This window comes from Crinia signifera, chromosome 1 (genome assembly GCF_055691185.1).
Source record: "Crinia signifera chromosome 1, ASM5569118v1, whole genome shotgun sequence".
NCBI classification, from domain to species: Eukaryota; Metazoa; Chordata; class Amphibia; order Anura; family Myobatrachidae; genus Crinia; species Crinia signifera.
Window position 1 is genome coordinate 100,388,276 of NC_139217.1, and position 23,995 is coordinate 100,412,270.

The 23,995-nt window shown below is 43.7% G+C and overlaps 1 protein-coding gene across 1 annotated transcript in view; it reads right to left on the minus strand.

The window, feature by feature from the left end:
* The window catches only part of WDR17 (WD repeat domain 17), a 126,497-nt gene extending 109,060 nt beyond the window's left edge, over positions 1 to 17,437 (minus strand). The window contains exons 1-2 of the mRNA XM_083170811.1: positions 17,283 to 17,437; positions 16,725 to 16,824 (exon numbers count right to left, since the gene is read on the minus strand). The gene's annotated coding sequence lies outside the window, so the exon portion shown is untranslated. The remainder of the gene's footprint in view (positions 1 to 16,724; positions 16,825 to 17,282) is intronic.
* Between the last annotated feature and the right edge of the window lie 6,558 nt (positions 17,438 to 23,995).

The window sequence follows — 23,995 nt, forward strand, 5'->3', positions numbered from 1 at the left end:
GGACAGAGATAAAGTGCCAACCAATCAGCTCATGTCACTTTTCAACTGCAGCCTTTCATTTAGCAGTTATAGGCTGAATGGCTGGTACTTTATCTCTCCACTTTATCACTCTCTAATGATTAGTAAACCCTAGTTCTGGCATTACCTCAGATCATCCACACCCAGAATGTATTTTATTAAAAGGATTGGAACCAAAGTGGTAGGAGGTTGTACTCTGATGTAATATTTTTTGTACTCTGATGTGATATTTTATGTACTCTGATGTAATATTTTTTGTACTCTGATGTGATACCTTTCTGCACATCTGGGACAGAAGTATCTATAGTATCAAGCCATAAAAAAAGTGATATAACTTGTAGCATTTATGGGGGGAGTCAAAGTATAAAATACAGCAAATCATTTTGCATCATTAAATCTGTGCAGTTCATTCTGGCTGCACTGTCTCATTTCACACCGACCTCACTTTCGTACCTCTTCTCTTAAGCCCTTTATCTGCCAAGAAGAACAATGGATTTTGATAACTGCACAGCAATTGTGTATTATTTTATGAAAAATTGTATTTACTTGCATAAGACATAATGAATTGCAAACCTGACAATGGCTACCGAACTTCCATCACAAAAGTAACAAAATACAACTAGAAAACATTTACTTGAACATTAGCATGTCTCTGATTATTTGTTTGGTATTTAAAGTTCACAAAGAGATGTTGTTATGGCATCCTACTCGACTGTTGCCTAGCAACAGCTCCCAGTGGTATCGACGCACAACATCATTAATAATTTGTTTGTGTGATTGGCGTGAACAAACTACAGCTCTTTACTTTCTCCCAGTAACACAACATTCAATAATTGGTCTGGTTAACTAGAAATTGTAAATGCATTTAAAAAATCAATGTGTTTTAAGGAAACTGGAGCTATGATGCAGCTAAAAGAAACACAATAACAGACTTGTGAAATAACTACAGTAGTGCAAATAAAATGCAATTATTGATGAAAAAGCATGTTACAATATTTAAAAAAAAAGATGCGTGCAGATGATCCCTGTGCTCAAATTCTGTCTCTAAATCATTGTCGTGTTTTGGATTTGGCAAAATCCCCCTTAAGTGTTTTGGTTTAGGATTTCTTTAAAACAAATAAAAACAGTTAAAATCAGGTAATTTTGTCCTTTTTATGTTTCTACGGTATCATTAACATCAATAAAATTCATATCCAGTGTGCACGGGCTCCTGAAATCAAGAGGGATGGACTAAAATACCTTACAAAACACACAAGAATTAGGTTTTAGATCCAGGGTCAGAACTTGGTGGGATGATCGGAGCCAGGAGACTCAGAACCCCAAAGTGACCTGTACTCGGTTTAACCCGAAACCGCAGAATTCTGGTGTGTTCAGTTTCCTACAAAACAAACCCCTATAAAAAGGCAGTGAGAACATTTTCTACATTTTTCAATATATGCAAATTTGTCTTTATTTTGAAATGTCACAGACGTGAGTCAGTTATAAAGTAATGGGCCCTTCACATGGGGAGATGTGCTGGTGAGTGTTCTGAGTCATCCAGGAAGCCTGGCGACGAGCATTAAAGCCTGAAATGTTGCAAACCTGAAGTGACCTCCATGCACATTTGTTCATTAAGTCCCAGGAGTGGCCCTACGTCTGCTTGCTATATACCCATATAGTGTATGGGTTTCAAACCTATATAGTGCATGGGTTTCAAAGATGCAGGATACTAGAATCAAGACTATATACATATACAGTATATATATATATATATATATATATATATATGCACAGACAATCACGGCGGCACTCACGGACGAAATAATGCAAATGACACAACTATTCAAGTGTCCTAAGGATTGAGGATTGTTTTGATTGAGGCCAAGGGAGTGCTGGCCAAATGAAGTGTGTGTGTGTGTGTGTGTATATATATATATATATATATATATATATATATATATATATATATATATATATATATATAGTGTTGATTCTAGCATCCTGTATCTTTCAAATCCCGTGCACTTCCAGAGCGCCTGGGGTATCCCTCTCTACTATGGTGCTTTTATGTCTGGTCTGCATATCATTGCTACAATACAGACCACACTGTACTAACAGCACCACAGCAGAGAGCGCCACCCTAGGCAGGGAAGAAGAACTGCACAGGTTTTGGTAGATGCAGGGAGCTAGAATGAACACTACATAAAAGCAGAGCTGACCTCTTTTGTCACAGGGAGGAGGGGAGGGAGCCGTGCTACCATGGCACATATTATAGTAATTATTAATGTGAATGATTCAGAAGTCTGAATGATTTGAAATACTGTAAGCAGGGCGAGATAGCGATTTCTGGATGAGAAGAAAGAGATCTGTCCTGGAAAGACCAGGTCACATTGGACCCTGATTGTCTCTCACTATTTTACTTTCCAATAATTACAGCTGATCCAACTGACACACAACACATCAGACGTGTGCCGTCTCTGATGCTGTATGGAAATTAGATTTTGGGCAAAACAACCCCGTAGATTCTCACAGCAGGGATTTAGAAATCTGAAATTGTTAGCACTCTGCTTGAAATGAACACAAAGAATGAAGAATTATCATGTCTGTCTATTAAAAGCTAGCTCAGCCAAACAATAATCAGCTTTAGTGCCTGAGTCAAATCCTCTTTTAGCCCAATCCATGAAACAGTCTATGCATACAGCACACACTCACCATATACACACACACAAAATAAGCTGTGCACACACTAAATATATTTAAAAGAGGTAATTAAATTAGGAGTGTATAAAAGATCCTCACTCCTGGTTTACTATTTATTAGAATGATTTATGTATTATTGGGGCAGATGTATTAAGCCTTAGCAAGAGATAAATGCAAGTGTGATAAGGAGAGATAAACGTCCAGCCAATCACCTGCCAACTGTCATGTTACAGCCTGTGTTTAAAAAAAGTCAGTAAGGAGCTGATTGGCTGGACGTTTATCTCTCCTTATCACACTTGAATTTATCTCTTGTTAAGGCTTAATACATCTGCCCCACTAGCAGTTATAGCGCACCCATAGTCCCAAGCGCTTTACAGAGAGAGAATATTTACCCATGCACATCAGTCCATGCCCTAGTGGACCTCATAATCTATAGGGGGATATCATATTATTCCTGAAGCCGTTTTGAATGATAAACCAATGGTCATTGTTGCGGTATCCTATTAGAAGCTGTTTTTATCATCTGAAAACGGTGATTGGGTGAAAACTCAACGGAGTGGCGATAAGTCCATGATCCCATGCGTTGTCATGGATCCAGGCGTTTAGTTATCGGGGAGAGTTAAATTTGGGTGTTATTTTGTTTCTGTGCAGAGTAAATACGGCCTACTTTATTCTTACACTGCAATATAGATATCAGTTTGAAGTATACACCCCACCCAAATCTAACTCTCTCTGCATGTTTTACATCTGCCCCACCAGCAGTGCACTAATGTTTTATCCATTAGCAAACCAAATGTGCTTTCCAAACCAACCTGAATCACCCTCCAATATACATTCCATATAGTTGGTCCCCCTGAGGTGGTAATGCTAACCATTACACTATCCACAAATTATAGCATGCTTTCAGAAACACAACATACATGAAACATACATGAGTGCATGAAACATTTCAGTAGGCCTTAAAATTGATCAGCTTCTTCTTATTCTTGGAAGAATAAATGCATGTCTCCATTGGAAGGATAAAAGTCCCTTGTGCAGCTAATGAAATGTTTGGGGATTTGTCATGCTGTAACCCTTCTATTCGTGACATGAACATGAGTACTCACGATGAAGCTTTGAGCTGAAACACTCAGCTGCTTCTATGACTCTGCATTAAAACCATCTATCCTACAATACTTCTGTATGTGCTCCATTTGTCAATAGGAGAGCAAACTTGAAATTAATGGAATATCTTAATTAAATTTTGACATAATTAATCATAGACATTTTACGTCTCTAATGGGGACAGCAACAAAATATATATAGTAACATAGGGGCAGATGTATTAAGCTTTATCAAGAGATAAATGTAAGGGTGATAAAGAGAGATAAACGTCCAGCCAATCACCTGCTAACTGCCATGTTACAGGCTGTGTTTGAAAAAAGTCAGTAAGTCAGTGATTGGCTGGACGTTTATCTCCTTATCACCCTTGCATTTATCTCTTGTTAAGGCTTAATACATCTGCCTCATAGTAACATAGTAATTAAGGTTGAAAAAAGACATCAGACCATCAAGTTCAACCTATCTAACTTGTAACTACTGACTTGAGTAAGTCACATCTGTAGGATTCCCTAAAGTGGCCAAAAATGCATCCAGTTTTGATTTAAATTCACTAACATCAGTAGCTGTAATCACCCCCACTGGCAAGGGGGAGGGGGGGTTCTTAAACACATTGCGGGGGGGTCGGGGAAGATAACCTGCGTGCGCACGGGGGGGGGGGCGGGGGTGTCCAGTGCTATGAATATTTAATGAGCGCTCATTAAATATTCACTGCACTGCATTTAGGACCCAGCTCCTGGGCTGGGTCCTAAATACCATTTCAGACCCGATTTTGATGCCAAAATATCGGGTCTGAAATGGGTAGGACCCTCCATTTTAACCGTTTTACAAAAACGGCTTTTGTAAAACGGTAAAGTGGTCCTGCACCTTTCAGACCGCACAGATTACCGTTTTAAAACGGTTAAAAATCGGCAAAATACCGTTTTTTAAGTGCGGTCTGAAAGGGGCATCAGTGTCCTGTTTGCTTTTGCTGCTGCACTTGAGCATTGTGCACTATTACCCAATATTTCATCTATGATGACCCCCAAGTCCTTCTCTACAGCAGAATTCCCTATAATAACTCCATTTAGCCTGTAAGTAGCTTGTTCATTTTTGTTCCCATAATGAATTACTTTACATTTTTCAATGTTAAATTACATCTTCCACCTTTCCCCCCAACTTTCCAGATTGATCACTTTGTAGTGTTTCCACATCCTGTCATGAGTTAATTTTCTTACTCAATTTTGTGTCGTCCGGAAATATTGCATTTTACTCACTATGGCACTTCCAATATCATTAATGAATATATTAAACAACGACATTGAACCTTGTAGGACCCCACATTGTACAGATGGAGCCGCCATCAGCCAGCCTGCCCGATCGCCAGAACTCATGTCGGACGACGGACCGGCTGACAGGAACTCGCCAGCTTCCAGAATATTGTGGTTTTTCGAATACACGTATAAGGGAGACTCGACCTGTATCCATACCTCTAAATAATTCCTTTCAGTTTATCTCCTTTAAGGATACCTCAAACTTACCAAAGTTGGATTTTCTGAAATTTAAGGATCTAGTTGCTCCAATATACCAGTAATTATCTTTGTTAAAATTTAAGGTACTCTTTACCTAGAAGGGCGGCCATCGCGGGCGATGCATGCACTAAAAAATCGCATGCGATGCGACCGACGCGATGACCGCGATTTCCCATAGGGAACAATGTTAAATGTCCCAATTGACCCAATTTTCCATAGGGAACAATGTTAAATGGCCCACAGAGGCCAAATAGGCACCCTGAAGTGTGAAATGGCCCCCCAATTGTTAACGCCACCCCACAATCAACGTCAACCCGAAGCGTGGCGAGCGCAGCGAGCCCGCGAGGGGCGGCGGTACGCGTCCTCCGACCTTTTCATACCCCCACTATCCACGTCGGCGTGGAGTTGAGAATAGAAAGTGTGGCGAGCGCAGCGAGCCACCGAGCCCGAAGCGTGGCGAGCGCAGCGAGCCCCACGAGGGGACGCGGACACCTTCACAGGTATACGCGTCCCCTCGCGGGCTTCACAGGTGTCCGCATCCGCTCGCCACGCTTTGGGCTCGGTGGCTCGCTGCGCTCGCCACACTTTCTATTCTCAACTCCACGCCGACGTGGATAGTGGGGGTATGAAAAGGTCGCAGGACGCGTACCGCCGCCCCTCGCGTGCTCGCTGCGCTCGCCACGCTTCGGGTTGACGTTGATCGTGGGGTGGCGTTAACAATTTGGGGGGCCTTTTCACACTTCAGGGTGCCTATTTGGCCTCTGTGGGCCATTTAACATTGTTCCCTATGGAAAATCGGGTCAATTGGGACATTTAACATTGTTCCCTATGGGAAATCATGGTCATCGCGTCGGTCGCATCGCATGCGATGCGACCGATGCGATTTTTTTTCCTTACGATGCCCACGATCAAAATCGTGGGCGCCCTTCTAGGTAAAGAGTACCAAACTTAAATCAAATGTGATCATGTTGTGATCACTGTTCCCCAATGTCTCCCTTATGGTTATGTTAGTAAGAATGTCCCCATTGTCGCTTATCAAGAGATCCAAGATATTGTTATATCTGGTTGGACTTTCAGTAAATTGATACAAATATTATATAATACAAGGTATATTATACATATAAATGTAAATTATACAATACTGTAAAGTTAATTGGCCTGATACACATGTATAATTGATGAGACTTGTGTTGCAATTGAGAAAATATGTTAATATGGGCAGAACAAAGCTAATCTGAGCATAGGGAAGCCATCTCCTCTCTTCTCATTTCCGTACCATAGTGTACAATTGCTGAAACATTGGTACCATTATTGCAGATTGGGTCATCATGCAGAATCTGAGATGCACAGGCTGAGTGGCTCTCCTGGGACGCAGATGACTGTCCACTCCCAAACACTATCTGTAACTCACTTTGCATCGTTGCAAATGCCTTTACAATTCAGTCACTGCTTGGCACAGTATGAGTTAGACGTATGCACAGTAAGAAAACATCAGCCAACTTGCCAACTTTAGTCACTTTAGAGGACTAATGCGCCCTTTAAACTAAATGGTTTTTCAAGCTGTGAAATGAATGGTACAGATGTAGCCATAGTCAGCTTTGCCATGATGCAAAGCAGTCGCAAAAATTGTGCTTGCTAATGGCCGCAAGTGTGTATATGCACACATACAGCCATAAAAGTGAATAGGGTGAACGCCCAGTGCTGCGATGCCAGTAGTCAAAATACCAATGTCGTAATCTCGACTTGCGGCCAGAAGATTGACACCGGAACACTTACTGCTGGTATCCCGATCATAAGTATGCCAGGGGCGGGTGACTTCGTGGGAGGTGAGGGGTGAGGGTGAGATGGGTTATGGTGAAGAGGGGGGTTAGGCACTAAGAAGGTGGGGTTAGGGGTATGTGCTAAGGGGGAGGATTAGGGTAAGGATGGGTAAGGTTATGTTTAGGTACTAACAAGGAGGTTTAGGCTGCATGGGGAGGGTTAAGGTGCCCACACACTACAGCGATATGACCTATTTTCATTCAATTCTGAGGGATCAGGATGAGAAACTGGATAAAAAGTGTCGAACAGATCTAGTGAAGGCTACTTTTTGCTCTCTGTATGCAGGGTGAATGACATCCTGCGGCTGTTTGGGGGCAATAACACAGCTTTGTCTGGGAATGCCCTAGAAAATGCAGGTGTTCCACAGCCGTTGGAAGGGAGGGCTGCTGACGCCATCAGCGCCTTCTTCTCCCCATGGCCTTCGCAGCCCTGAGTATGTCTAGAATTACTCTTCGCTGTGAACAGAGGGGAAAATCATTTTATGGTGATTCCAAATGAGATCCCTTTAGTTTACATATTGCTGGGATGGGCTCCTATACATCTTGGCAGAAATTAATTTCTTCAAAAGATACTATGTTGACTAAATACAGTGCGCCTCAGCAGCCAGGATATACCTATCTATGATAGCGTGACTCACCTCCTTCCAAATCACAGAACACAGTACCATGACAAGTTACCAATGTATTCCCAGACGCTTGAAAAAATGTATATTCAGTTTATTGTCTTGTAGGAAATGACCCCAAAAAGAAAGAGAAATAAAACACAATAGTGTGATACTGTTGAGAAATGGCATACAGCAAATAACCTTTAGGCCAAGCATGCCCAAACTGTGGCCCTCCAGCTGTTGTGAAACTACACATCCCAACATGCCTTGCCATAGTTTTAGCATTCCCTAATAGCAAAACTGTGGCAAGGCATGATGGGACTTGTAGTTTCACAACAGCTGGAGCGCCATAGTTTGTACATGCCTGCTTTAGGCCTTCTTAATACTCAAACCTGTACCATTTTTTATTGTCTACTAATAAGGTAGACAGAAGGCGTGAAGGGAGGGACAGTCATGTCACCAATGGCTCAGATCTGATCTGTATGCCATTCTCAACAGTATCACAATATTGTGTATTATTTCTCTTTCTTTTTGGGGTCATTTCCTACGAGAAAAAAAAATGTATGTACGTTTTTCAAGCACCTGGGAATAATTGATAAATTGTCATGTATTGGAAATCGATTTCTTGTTTCCTGAATAGTTGCAATAAGAAATTCTATTTATCTGGACTAAACATCAATAATCAGTAAATGGTCCCCTTACCTTTAGTATTTTGTTTCTAATACACTATTATATGCTTTCCTCATAGTGGGGCAGATGTATTAATCCTTAACAAGAGATAAATGCAAGTGTGATAAAGAGAGATAAACATCCAGCCAATCAGCTCCTTACTGACTTTTTTCAAACACAGCCTGTAACATGGCAGTTAGCAGGTGATTGGAAGGGCGTTTATCTCTCCTTATCACCCTAGCATGTATCTCTTGTTAATGCTTAATACCATCTGCCCCAGTGTCCTCTATGCAAAAGAGAAAAGAGAAAGTACTCTCTATTTTTGGGGGCACGCTTTTAAATTTAAAACTTAACGTTTAATTATAGTTTCATTAAGATAAAGTTAGACATGACAAGACAGACATACAAAAAACATGTACAATTCTTGAGACTCAAAAAATGACCGAGTTCTCTATTAATTATTGAGGTACCACAATATATGAAGTGGACCGCGAATATTTATTATTGTGGTAAAATACCTTATTTTGCACCGAAATTTTTAGTTTTTAGGTCGTTATTATTATGCCCATAGAGCCGTGTGTGGGACGCGTTGCCGTGGTGATGCGCTGTACACAGGCGCGCGTCATGGCGGCGCGCCGCCTGCACGCCTGAGGGTTCCTGGGAACTGCGGCACCCGTCTGCCGTTTGTCACTCCATCTGACATGGACGGAGATACCGGCATTGCGCCGGGGGGAACATAGAGGGGATGGCCTCCTTCGGCATACTGTGACAAACAATACCTATGCGAACTACAGCAAATAGCACTAAGGTAAAAGTTACACACCCACCCACCCAATGGTATGACACACCCATAATTTCTATTGGTGATAGATCCATCTCACGTCACCACACACCCACATCTCTCATTGGTGGAAGACCAAATAAAACCCAGCACAAGCCAGACAGCAGTAGGATACTGAGGAAGCGGGACCTCCGCGAAACAGCTGTCTATCCCACAACTACTTTTTGCACCTTGAGCTACTGAGGAGACACCAGGCTCCCCATTACTACAATCAGGTCCAGACCTAAGAAAAAATCTCTTTCCCTCTGCAGCAGACTGACTGTCCCTAAGATCATAGCAGACAACTATCTGGGTGGTGGTAAGACCCCTATTAAGGGGCTGCTAACATTGTAATTATTTTATACATTTGTGAATACGACCCCACAGAAATTATACTGTCTTGCTGTTATTCTGAGAAAAGGGCTTCATTGTTTTTCTTTGAGTTTTACCCTTGTCTGCTCTGATTGGTTTAGAACCATTAAGATCACCTAGAGTGATACCTTTCATGTGAAGGAATGAGATGCATGATTATGTTTTCTTAGCAAAATTTATATAATTAGTGACAGGAGTATTTTCTACTATTGTGAAAACAGGTGATTAAGCTGATGCTTGATACTTGTAAATTGATATACAGGTGTATATAATTATATTGTGATAAAATGACCACTCCTTTTATCCTTTTTTGATATCACACATTCCAAATAAAACTGCGTTCACCTGCTATTCTATTTCTTTTATTTCTCTAAACGATATACCTTTCTCTATATAACTGGGAAATTCCATTATTGCCTCTAAAGGTGGAGTTCACCGCTCATCGCCCACCAATACTGCAAAGCAAGTGGGAGATAGCAGCGTGCACATACACCCTACAAGGCAATTAACTTTGCTCTCTAAAAACTATACACTTTCTGGGCTCAAAACCTCACTGATTGAGGGTAGATTTCCCTGCAAGGGCTCAGCTAATCAGGGAGTCGCCCACTCTAACAGAGAGGGAATTACAGCCCAACTATTTAACACCCTTATCTGCAACTGTCGCATGGTAAGACTCGCTCAATTGCACAGTCTGGTTTAGCCAGACATACAGAGCAATCAGCAGCAGTCACCGTGATCACAATCAAACTGCAGGGGTGTACTGACACTTAATTTGTTCTTATCAATCTCTTCTTCTCACTTCCCTTCTTCTTTGACCCTTCCCCTCCTCCTTCCTCCCTCTTTTCCCTCTCTCCTCCCTTCTTCTTTTTTTCTTTCTTTCTCTTTCCCCCCCCTTTTTCTCCGTATATCAAAAATCTTCCTGTCAATAGAAAATAATAACGACCTAAAAACTAAAAATTTCGGTGCAAAATAAGGTATTTTACCACAATAATAAATATTCGCGGTCCACTTCATATATTGTGGTACCTCAATAATTAATAGAGAACTCGGTCATTTTTTGAGTCTCAAGAATTGTACATGTTTTTTGTATGTCTGTCTTGTCATGTCTAACTTTATCTTAATGAAACTATAATTAAACGTTAAGTTTTAAATTTAAAAGCGTGCCCCCAAAAATAGAGAGTACTTTCTCTTTTCTCTTTTGCATCATTTCTTACTCTCAGGGGAGCACCTCCACAATATTTATCAATGTACAACGCATATTAGATAATATAAAATAGTGGATCGTCTTATATAATTATATCTGATACATATCCCATATACCTAAAAGTGGTACTGGTGCACAGGTTTTCTTTCCCAATCTACCTTTCCCCATGTTGTACCAGTGTCCTCTATGTCTATTTCACAGTAGCAGAAAGGGACAAGATCTGTTATCCTATATGTTAAAAGACCGCAGACAACATTCTCCCCTTTATTACTAATTTTTATGAAGAACTAATAAAAGGTTGAACATACAGATGGGTCTGTTCCCATCTTGGCAGGGGATGGCGCTGGCGTCGCCAGCCACCATCCCCCGCCAGCGCCATGGCGATCGTGAGAAGGGGACGCGCGCGCACGAGAGGCGCGCGCGCCCCCTTCCGACGGCGCTTCCATACGTTTCCCCGGGTCCCCGCCGGCTTGCCGGCGGTAACCCGGGGTCCCCGCCGCCTGCCCGCATCCCCCCTAACCCCCCCCTAACCCCGTCCGTCTCCCTGAGGCGGAGACGGACGGGGTTTCCGCCGCGCTAGTGACGGAGACTGAGACGCGCGTGCGCGTGAGACGCACGCGCGTCTCAGTCTCCTCGCTGGCGAGGCTGCTGGCGGGTCCCCAGCGCGTACGTTCTGGCGACCCGCCAGCAAGGATGTGCATAGGCACATACTGTATCCTTTTTGGTGTGCATCCATAGCGCAAACCTTTCTCTCTCCTTCATTAAGGAGGTGACATTCAGCAACATAGTGGGAACAAAAATTAAATTATGGAGGTGATTCTGGTTGGCTTGTTAAGCAGCAATAAATGGCTGTTTAGCGAGCCCTCTGATGCCGCCCGCTGGCACTTTATCACTCTCCATTTCATCACTTTTTAAGCTTAGTACATCTGGCCCACTGTTCATTCATTCATTTATTCATATTTTTAACAAATCTATCCATCATTTGCTTGGTCACTATCTTTTTCCCGACATTCCCCACTTTTATACCCTTCTTCCTCTTCACCCCCCTTCCCCCAGCGCAAGTAAGTAGAAATTGTTAAGGCTACATACAGCCGGCAGAGGAGAAGCTGCTTGCCAGTGCGGATGGCAGGTCGGGCTTCCTATCAATAGGCAGCCCCACTCCTAAAATGCTGTGATTCACAGGTACACATTGAGAGGGTGAGGCTAAATTTGGCACATTTGCACCAATTAGTCCTGCCCACATTGTCCCCTCTATGATCCCCTTATCTTTCTAGTACACTAGGATGAGAGAGGTCTGCCACTCTGTGGGTGCGGGAACATCTGAGTCTCCCGGCACTTGCCGGCAAGTGTGAAATTATGTGAACATGTCATGTTTGGTCTGCGATAGTATGTCCTTTTCCTCGTCTATACCGTCTCACCAAGCATAAAAAAAGCATTATTTTTGCTCCATATTCAAGGTATAAATAAATAAATCATAAGTGACACTTAATATTTATTAAATATTCCATTGTTTTATGTTTAAATTCTATAGTAATGATATTATTATTATTATAATTATTATAATTATTATTATTATTATTATTATTATTATGTCAACTATATTCAATTAATTAGTTGTGGCCTACTTGGGCATATTAATTAATTATTAATTAGAGACAACTGAAAAAAAATTGTGCCTTCAGTTTACATTCCATTGTATGGTAAACCACTCTCATTAAACATAAATATCCTCAAACATTAAATTACCGACTCATTAATGTACTACCTATTTTATGCAGTCTTAGAAACATATTTTCATTGCTGCTCAAAAACTACAAAACAATACATCACCAAACCACTTCTATTTGGTTTCTGCCCAAACCGTTACAGCATTAACAAAACCAAAACCTGCATCAAAATCAAGTGTAATATGGAACATCTACAGTTGATTGGTGCAAGGCTTTTTACACTGTAGATCACAAAACTGCTAAATGCTCAGAAATGGGTTCACTCCAATGTATCATGTAGATCCCATACCAAGATATTCCCTTCAAGTCTAAAGCCCTGTACACACTGGGTGACTTTCAGCATGAAAGCCACCCAGTGTGTAAAGGGCAGCGATAAGCGGTGAGCGCTGCTGCGTGCTCCCACATCATCGCTGCCGTGGCAGCTCATCTGCTGGTATTACCAGCAGATGAGTGAAGGGAAGGACGGCTTTCCATAGCATCCTGCTATGGAAGCCATCCACCCCTGGGGAAAATGGCTGGGCAGGGGGAATAACGGTCATTGTGTATGCACGGAGCATTTTTCAGCCCAGCTATTTTCCCCATCATCGTGCGCCATACACACTGGGAATAATCGCCCAGTGTGTACGGACCTTTAGGCCCTTATTCTGGTTCACTTGCAAAGGCAAATTCACTCTCAAATGGACAAAACCATGTGCACTGTAGGGGGGGGGGGGGCAGATGTAACGTGTGCAGAGAGAATTACATTTGGGTGGGGTTTTACTTAAAAATGAGATCTATATTGCAGTGTAATAATAAATCAGTTAGCCTTTTCCCTGCACAGAAACAAAATAACTCACCCAAATCTAATTCTCTCTGAACATGTTATATCTCCCCCCCCCATCCTCCCCTGCAGTGCACATGGTTTTGTCCATTTGAGAAAGAATTTGCATTTGTGAGTGAACCAAAATCAGGGCCTAAATTTGTTATTATATTCCCACTCTACAATATATATATTAATTCTTATTTTATATCCACTTCCAGAATCCTAATAATGGTTATATTGAACCTAGCAAGCACAACAAGCCTTGAAAAATCTATGAGTCATAAAATGTATTTGATTTAATATTATACGCATACTGTACAGTATATGTTATTGTGTATGATGTGCCCAGAACATACCGTATGTGGAAACAAGAGTTGAATCTCAGCGTTTTACTTTCTGGCAAATCATTACAACTTATTATTGGCTCGTTGAACCCCTATACATGATTTCTTGCTATTTACTATGCCTATAATGATTGCTTAAAAATAAAATACAATGGATTAAAATAAACAACTGCTTCCTTTTGTATTGTTTTATTGCTGTTAAATTCAATAATGATTAAAAATTATAATCCTATGTAAGAATATATTTTAACTAAGGTATCAGTTATAATTATTTTAATGCAACAGACATTTATTGAATGATGAATATTTCTAGGGATTCTACTGTATAAAGTTGGGTAGATTTGGTGTAATATTGGAAAGAATGTTATGCAACATAGGCTAAACAACGTATACATTTGATAAAGAACTATAACAAAAGACATATAAGCACTAACAAGTAAGCCTAATGAGACTGCAAATTGCCCTTGTCGTCACCAGATTTAGCATAGTTGTGACTAGGAATCAACTAATCAAAATTCCTAAGAGCAAAGATTACTCTGGAGCCTAATTGTAATGATTGCTTTTCCATATACAGTATACAGTACATAAAGTGCCATTCATAGATCATGTAATAATGAAGACATGAATAGATTTTCCAAGTGGTGTCCTGATAATTAGCATGTATACCACAGGTGCAGAGAAAAAACATTTTATTTAATAGTTGACCATAGATGTTATTTCTGGCTATTTTGTGGTCACATAGTTGTGTTTATTTTGGTACTTGTGTAATATCACGGTGCCCGTTACGTAGTTAGCGTAGTGTCCATGTCAGATTTGGCGTAGTGTTCCCACGGCCAGCATATAGTCAGCGTCCCTGTCAGATTCGGCGTAGTGTTTCCGCAGTTAGCGTAGTCAGTCAGCGTTACGCAGTTACCGTAGTCAGTCAGAGGTGAAGTGACTGCGTAATGGCTGCAGAATACATGTAAAGTAATCCGCGTCCGCTCGCCGCGCTTCGGACTCAGTGACTCGCCACACTTTATAAAATCAACTCCATGCCAACGTGGATACTGTGGGTATAAACAGGTCGGGAGGACGCGGAACGTGCCCCCTTGCAGGGCTCACTGCGCTCGCCACGCTTCGGGTTGGCATGGATAGTGTGATTTTTAAATGGAGGCATTTGCCAAATTGATCCCAAACCGATGGACAATAAGTGAAAAGCGGTATCCTTTCTCAGTACTAAGTACTTAAACACACTTAAATACACCAGGTATAATTTCCTGTAAACCCTTCTGCTTATTGGGAATAAGTACACGAAACTTGATATAAATTTGCACGCCGATCCTTTCTCAGTACTAAAGTACACAAAACTTGGTATAAATTCGCACGCCAATCAGGGGCGAATTTAGGGGTCAGGCCGCCCCTAGGCACAACATTTTTGCCCCCCTATTTTAATATAATCATATATGTATATACATTGTTATTTATATATTTCATAAAATTTTAACTGTAGCCCACCTCAATATTTTTTTAAGCACTCTGGACTGCTCACTGCACGGAGGACCCGGAGGGAGGGAGGCACTTATTAGTACAGTGTTTTACAGCACAGTATATCTCACTCTCCGTCAGTCTCTCTCACACTGTGACTGACTGAGCGCAGGGAGGATCTGCGCGCCGCTCAGCTCAGCTGCTGGATACACAGCAGCCAATAGATTGTGTGTGTGTAGAGTAGCCAATGGGTGGACGCCGGCAGCAGTGAGCCTGAGCCATTTCCGGACACGCAGGGGGACCGTCGGACCCAGCCACTAAGCGGTGATGTAATGTGCATGGCAGAGTGGGTGGGCAGTGGCGGGTGACGAGTGGCATTGCCGCCTACATATGATAATTCATGTCTGCGGCGACGGCGCTCGTCACTCGCCGCTGCCCACCCGCCGTGCCATACTGCTATTTAACAGAATGTCAGCCTGCCTGCCGCCCTTAATTGGTGTCGCCCTGAGGCCGGTGCCTCACGGGCCTAGGCACAAATCCGGCCCTGACGCCAATCCTTTCTCGATACTAAAGTACAGGAAACGGTATACATTTTGGTAACATTTTAGTGTGCAGAATACCATGAGTATTACTACAGGGATATTTATTATTATTATTATTATTATTATTATTACTCAGTGATCACTACCCTGGGCATTCTAGGGGCAACCAAAAAATACATGGAGCATCCCAGTGATTACCATATAGTACAGTGGTTCTCAAACTTTTTTGAATCACGGCACTATAGAGAATCAGAATTTCTTTCACAGCCCTAGGCCACAAGCACTGGTTTTAGCTATTACTTGACCATATATTATTTGAGTTGGTCCTGGACCACCAAAACAAGGCCCCCCTGCAAGTGTCCTTAGGCACCCCAGTTTGGGAACCACTGAGTATCCTAGTGATTAAGCAAAGTAGTGAGCATCCCAATGACCATCCTAAAGTATACTGAGTATCAGAGTTACTGTCACCTGGCTGTGCAGTTTGTAGCAGGGTTGCCCGCACTGGTGCCACACTGGGGTCTGGGCAGCGCGGTCTGTGCTCGGGAGGCAGCGGGGTCCGTTAAGAGAATGTTAATGGGGGGGGGGGGGTATGCGGGAGGGTTGCCCGCCTTTCCGCGGGGTGGGGAGGTGGACCCGATTCCGGGACCCTCCCGGCCATTCCGGGAGGGTTGGCAACACTGCTGCAGATGTACGTCACCATAGAGGTGTCTTACATCTGCAAGCGCCTGCAAAATCAATCAATGGTCAGCGACCATCAAATGATTTTGTCCCTGCATGCAAAGCTGCGAATGGATGCTTAGGATTCACAGGCGTGGGGGGGATATTCGGCATGTGGAGGGAGGGGGGGCGGGCGATGTTAAAATTGCGTGTCAACCAGAATGGCCTCCAACATTTATTGTGTTAAATGTGAAGGTGGACATGACAATGTGGTAATACTACTTGAACCTTCAAAAAATATCATATGAGAAATAGTAACTTGTTCCCTAAACAACAAGCTATTAAAATGAGCTGCATGCTGCCTTTGAATCACAGCGAGATTAGCATCCTACCTCTTTCCAGGACGGGGTGCAGTACTACGTACAACCAAGTGTGGTGCTGTTGCTGTTGTCGCCGTTGTGAAGCAGCTGGACAGCAGGTAGGTGCTGAAACCTGTTTAAAGAGCAGGACCGTCAATATCCATTAACTATGGCATGGCACATTATATAATATACATGCATACACAGACGCCCACCTAATAGCCAGGCCCCTACACAACGCAACAGGAGTGATAGCCTACACATCAGCCCCAATGTATATGGAGTACAGTAAATATAACAGTAATACAGTCATACTGTGCTAACCAGCTGTAGCACAATACGGACACTGTACATAGCCACCCAGCCCGGTGCATGTACTCACTCCCCAATCACAGATAACGCACACACAATCACAGTCAGCAAATACAATGTAACAACATTCATACAGGCATTGCAAACTACTGTAGCAGTCTGCAATGCAATAGACCGGTATAACGCTGAATACGGTAGCACGGGGCAGTCACAGAGGCGGGCAGACCCCACAGCACAGGTAACACTGTGACCCACAAACATGCAGCGGCAATCACTCACCTCCTTCCCCGGGTTCCTTCAGTCAGTGTGCAATAGACACAGTTTTTGGTAGGCAGCTGCTGCACATACACATCCAGCTATCTGCAAATACCACAATAACCAGGCCAAGCAGCCAGCTACCAATACACCCACCGAGCGGCTGACTGTCACACACCCTGACCTGCACGCTTCTGATTGGAGGGAGAGACTGCCTGTAACGTGGGGGGCTGTAGCATCCCTATTAACTCATCCCTTCCTACACACACAGCATGCACAGATTGGCTGCAATGCATTCTGCTGTCTGCAGGAAGTTCCCACATTCTGCTCATAAATCATAGTATTAGTGTACTTGTTAAGCTCTGATGTGTTGCAGATCCTTAGGTTGAAACAGTACTAGAGTTTATTAGAATTGTTTTACTTTTTTTTATTTTTTTTTAAATAGATTCATCATGTCACAACATTATGTGAGGTAAGTAACAAGGGAGGAGATATATTAAAATGCAGTTTTCGTTTTTAAAATAATGGGTCCCGTTTCTCCTGCATAACAAGGAGAAGCGGGAACCCATTATTGGCAAATGTATTAACCCCTTACAAACAGAGGATAGACATTATGCCCATTGTGCCCAGCGTTCACGGCTCTCCTTATCAGCGTCCCTGCGCATGCGCACTCGTGGATTTCCCCCCAGTTGGCTTTCTGGGCATGCGCAAGATCTCACTAGAACTGCGAGATCTCCAGCGCAGCCGGAGCCAGAAGCAGGGCTAGCGTTGTCCCCGCAGTGGGGGATAGGACAGCGCTAGGACAGCGCTAGCCCTGAGCTGGCGAAGCGGCCGGGGCGTTTTAATGCCTGGGCAGCTGTTAATACATCACCCCGGACGCTGGGTGGGGATTACAGGGGACAGCCCCGCCGAGTTACGCTGTCACTAGCACACGTTAGTAATACATTGAGGAAAATGTAATCCCCCCAGTTCACTAGCATTAAGTGCATTTCTGCACTTAACGCTGGTTCATACATCTGCCCCAATAACACGATTGCATACCTCCCAACATTGAAGGAGAGGGGCACTTCATTTTGGGGGTGTGGCCTTGCGGTAATGGGCGTGGCCTATTACTGTGAGGCCACCCCCCATTTTTGCCGCTGCTGGGGCATGGCTAGCAGCTCTGGGAGCTGATGGCTATGTCCCCAGCCCCAGCCCATCGCAGGGGAGCGGGAGGACTCCCAACTAACCGCCACCCGGTCAGACTAAAATCTCACCCTATGCAAGGTTGTGAAAATGTCATAGCTCATTGCACAGCTGCAAATCACCATCAAATGATTTATCCACTGTTCGCTGTCTGTGCATAACCCCTGACCTGCTCACCTAGTGCGATAGAATCAGGGTGACAGACACCGAGACCGCCGTCACACACTCTCCCTGAAAATGCCTCGGTACGCCTGAGTTTTTACGCTGGCTTCCTGTCAATGAAACTGTGCCTAGTTTGCGAATAAAAATGCTGCTGCAGGTTGACATCGCGCATGCACATTGTGCCCCAGACACACGCTCAGTCATTCGATAATCGCAACAAAAACTCTTCGATGGTTCAGTTTTTGCAAATGGATTTCAATAACATGATTATTTGCAATGTATTCACAATTTTACAAGGGCCGTCTTTTCTTTCTCCCTGTGGCGGCTTTCAGCTCGCAATCCACTGCAAATTCTCTGATTAGCAATCCATGCTGAATCAGGCCCACAACTGTGCAATCTCGCAAGAGTTATGGTCAGTGGCCACATCCTGTAGCATTTTAGTAAGATTTCAGTTTGAACACACCCCACCCAAATCTAACTCTCTCTGCACCTGTTACATCTGTGCACCTGCAGCATACCTCCCAACTTTTCATGTGAAGAAATAGGGACACTCGCGCCTGAAAAGGGGGCGTTGCGTATGCAAATGAGGGCACGGCTTATGCTAATTAGCCGCGGCCTCATTTTCATACGAGAATAGACGCTGTGCGCATGTGGACAGCGTCTATTCTACTACATTGGGGGGTCTCCCAACTGCCACCCCCCCGCAGCGGGACAATGCCTGCCGCGGGTGGGACGTCGGGACAGGACCCGAAAATCGGGACTGTCCCGACAGAATCGTGACAGTTGGGAGGTATGCTGCAGTGCAAATACTTTTTGTCCATTTGAGAGAAAAAATTAGTTTTGCGAACAGGTCTGAATAACCCCAATTATCCTCAGATTGAGCTGCATGTATGTACAGTATGGATGATGGAGGATGTAGTTGACCCGCGAGAGCGCTCCATTATTGTGATCGGGCTATGTATCATGCTATTATAACACGATATTCCCAGATCCCTCCTCATATTTCCAAGAGGGACCCTTCCTCTGGCACTCACTGCATGCATGCACAGTAACAGTTTTGGGTTAGAACCTACACGTTTGCTGACGCTATTAGCAGTATAAGTAAAGCTTTTTAGATATAAAATCACAGGACTGCTGCTTATTGGGGGATACGGTCATTGGGTCACCACCAAGTAGGTTGACAAGCAGATATCTCGTCATGAGTTTAGGTCGACATGAGTTTAGGACAACAGGCAGTATGGTCGACAAGACTTTAGGTCGACATGGGTTAGGTCGACAGGGTGATTAGGTCGACATGGGTCATTAGGTCGACAGGGTCATTAGGTCCCTAATTTGAGCCGACATTTCACGCCCTAGCATCCACTAGGGCATGGTGTGAGAATAAAAAGTGCCCAAAGCATGGCGAGCGCAGCGAATAATAGTAATAATAAAAAATTTAAATCAATGGCTAGGAGACAAATGTATTGTCTCCTAGCCGTTATTTTTTATTTTTTATTGTTACTATCATTATTATTATTTTAGCTGATTGTATCATTAATTGGTTACCAATTATGTTTATTGCTATGGGTATTTATACCACCACAAGCCTCATACAAAGTCACCTCTGAAAAAGCTACAGCCAGTAGTGAAACGTGTCAGTTGTTTCCAGCCTCAGGACTCTAGGATTGACCTCTTACCCCAGCTGCTATCTTTCAGTACGACCCGCCCTCGTTTTGTGTTGGTGAGCCCCACCAGGACCCACTGCTGTCTCCCACAGGACCCTCAACAATTGGGATATCCTCAGGAGACTGCATCTCATACTTGCCGACTTTTAAAATCTCCTCTCCGGGAGAAGCCCGGAGAGGACAACCGGATCTCCAGGTCGGGGGGCGGGGATGAGGCTGATGACTCAAAGCCCCGCCCCCAATCCAGGGAAATGCATCGATTTGCCGGTTTGCGAGTAGGGGCGGGGCTAAAATGACGCAAAATTACGCGTTTGCGTCTTTTTAGTCCTGCCCCTTGCTGCAGACCCGCGGCACGGAAGGGGGGTGCAGGGGCTGCCTGGCAAATGTGGGAGGATTGCCGACCTCCCGGGGGGGCCAGGAGGGGGACCCGATTTTCGGGAGCCTCCCGGCAATTCAGGGAGGGTAGGCAAGCCTGCTGCATCTACCTATAATCACCTTCAAAGAGGAATTCTTCACTTTTGCATTTACATGTGTACCCTCTGTTGATGCCACATAGAAGCCTATGGGCTTCTACCGCGACCCACCGCCGCCCCGCACCTACCCACCGCCGCCCCGCAACGACCCCCACCGCCCTGCACCGACCCCCCCTCACCTGTGTCCGGGCAGCACAGAGTTGTGCTGCCCGGACTGGTGACCTCCTCCTACCTGTACTGTAATCCTCTTCCAGGTGCAGGGAGGAGGAGAGCCCGGCGCAGCAGCAGTGCTGGGTAAGGGAGGGAGGGGGGAGCAGCTGGGTCCCTGTAGGACCCGTGGTCTCCCACCGCAAAGGACAGCTCTTAATGCAAGAGCTGTCCTTTGCCATAATTATCGGATATGTTAGTGCATATGCGATAATTATGAATGCGAAGGGGGGCGGAGCTGGGGTGCGGATGTTAGAACATCCCCCCCTCTGGCCCCAATTCTTGTAGACCCTAGTGACCGCATCCCGTCTGTAGTATGCTGGTCATGAATGCTGTATGTAACAGTGTAGTATGCAGTGGTCTGTAATGCTGTCTGTAGTATATGACGGCCACTATTGCTGTCTGTACTATTTATAGGTCACTAAAGCTGTACAGATGTGTCCACTCACATGAAGGGACAAAGGTAATAGTGTAAGAATCAGAAAGTGAGAGATTTTGGGAGCGCTTTCCCATTTTTTTTAAAGCAGCAATCAATTTCATGGGAATTAACCTGATTTTGCTGTGTAAATGATTGCCGCTTTAAAAAAATGTGAAAACTCTCCCACAATCTCTCACTCTGATTCTCACACCCTATTACATTTGGCCCCTAGTCTCTTTTCGTAATAAACAGTCGTTGTAGTTGATCTAAGGTGATGTGAATCAGTAGTGTCAGGCTTTTTTTTTGTTTGTAACTTTGTCCTATAAAATGTGTCTTATTTGCAAATCATAAGATACCGGCTAAATCTGCATGCAAAATGCTATGTTACAGTGTTTTCCTGGAAAACACTGTAAAGTTCTATTTTGTATGCAGATACCACCACAGTTACACAAAGAATATAGGGGTCATTCAGACCTGATTGTTGCTGTTTGAAATCGCAGCGTCCTGCAATCAGATCGCCGACGCCCAGCAAGTGTGTATTCCCATGCCAATATCGCCAAACGTTGCACAGCTGCAAATCCATTCACAACTCACTCATCGTCTAATGATTATTCCACTGTGTGCAGTCTTGGCATAACCCTGACCCTTCCACAACTCTGAGACAGACACAGGCTGATCCGAGCTGATGTTACACTCACTGATGTCTGCCTGAAAATGCCAGGGCATGCCTGTAGTTTTCCTGACACTCCCTGAAAAAAGTTGGTTACCACCCACAAGCGGCAACTTCCTGATAATCAAACTACGGGCGCGTTGCAAATAAAAAAGTTGTTGATATTTGTCGCTGTGTTCAGTTGCGCAGATGGGAGCTGTGGCACAGACACATGCGCATTTGTTCGATAATCAGTCTCCATGTGGATTCACACAGCAGTGATCAGGTCTGAATAACCCCCATAGACATACCATCATTTTAATAAAGCAGAAGCTGCTTGTGTGTCATATTCACTCCATTTTGTGAATGAGCTGCATTTAAATACAAAGATGCATGCAAAGTCGCCCAGCATTTGAGAGTCAAATGGAGCTCATGCAATATGCCTGAAGAATTTTATATGTAGGACAGATGTATGTGTATCTGTATAAATTATATGTAGAACAATCAGGCTGTGCTCATACTGTATACAGTAGGTAAAGGTTGACTTACAGTAATGGGCGTTGTCGTTAGGGTTAGACTGGCCCACAGGGGTACAGGGAGAGTAGTCTTGTGGGCCCCTCTGCCTGGGGCCCCACCTCCTCTAAAGATCAGGTTTCAGACTGAGCATTTGAATTACACATTCTAAATATGTACATTGTACAGCACAGTGTGTATTGTCTACAGTGCATTGTCATTAATTTGCTACATTATCATGAATACACTAGTAGTATTTACTATATGAACATGGGCCCAGGGGTTAAAGTAAAAGGGAATGGGGTGGAACTCATTTTTACCACCTCTAATGGTAGTTATATCTTCACCACAGCCCAACACAGTAATTCCAACAGGATAGCCTGTCCCATCGGCTTCCTGAACCATCACAGCGTATGTGATACCTTGCCATCACCACCGCTGTAGTGAAGCTGAGCCACTAACAGGAGCAGGCTCTATGCATGAAGAAGACAGTGAAGAAGGTGAGAGTGGGCTAGATGGACACATGGAGCTGCTCTAGGGACACAGACAGTGAGATGCTGTGTAAGGGGCACTACTGTGTGCATTATGGGGGTTATTCTGGTTCACTCTCAGAGGCAAATTCCTTCTTAAATGGACAAAACCATGTGCACTGCAGGGGGGCAGATGTAACATGTGTAGAGATAAATAGATTTGGGTGAGTTATTTTGTTTCTTTGCAGGGAAAATACTGACTGCTTTATTTTTTACACTGCAATATAGATCTCACTTTGAAGTAAAACCCCACCCAAATCGAATGCTCTCCGCACAAGTTACATCTGCCCCACCTGCAGTGCATTATGGGGGTTATTCTGGTTCACTCTCAGAGGCAAATTCCTTCTTAAATGGACAAAACCATGTGCACTGCAGGGGGGCAGATGTAACATGTGTAGAGATAAATAGATTTGGGTGAGTTATTTTGTTTCTTTGCAGGGAAAATACTGACTGCTTTATTTTTTACACTGCAATATAGATCTCACTTTGAAGTAAAACCCCACCCAAATCGAATGCTCTCCGCACAAGTTACATCTGCCCCACCTGCAGTGCACATGGTTTTGTCCATCTAAGAAGGAATTTGCCTCTGAGAGTGAACCAGAATAACCCCTTTGTGTATAAGGTTCACAACTACTGTGGCATGTACAGTGTGTGGCATAACATTAATAAGGGACACTACCAATTAGCGTAATGTGAATGAGGGGCATTAATGTGTGTCATATAGTGAATAAGGTGCATTACTGTGTGGTGTAATATCAATTAGAAGCACTATATTTTGTGTATTGTGGATATGATTGTGCCACTGTGTGGAGTTATTGGAATTAGGGATACTATTCTGTTGCCATACACTTTCCTTATGTGACCACTGTCCTTTTGTAAAATATGGGAGGTAGGGCACAAATGTATAGTTTGCAGGTGGTGCTGAAAGCCCTGGCA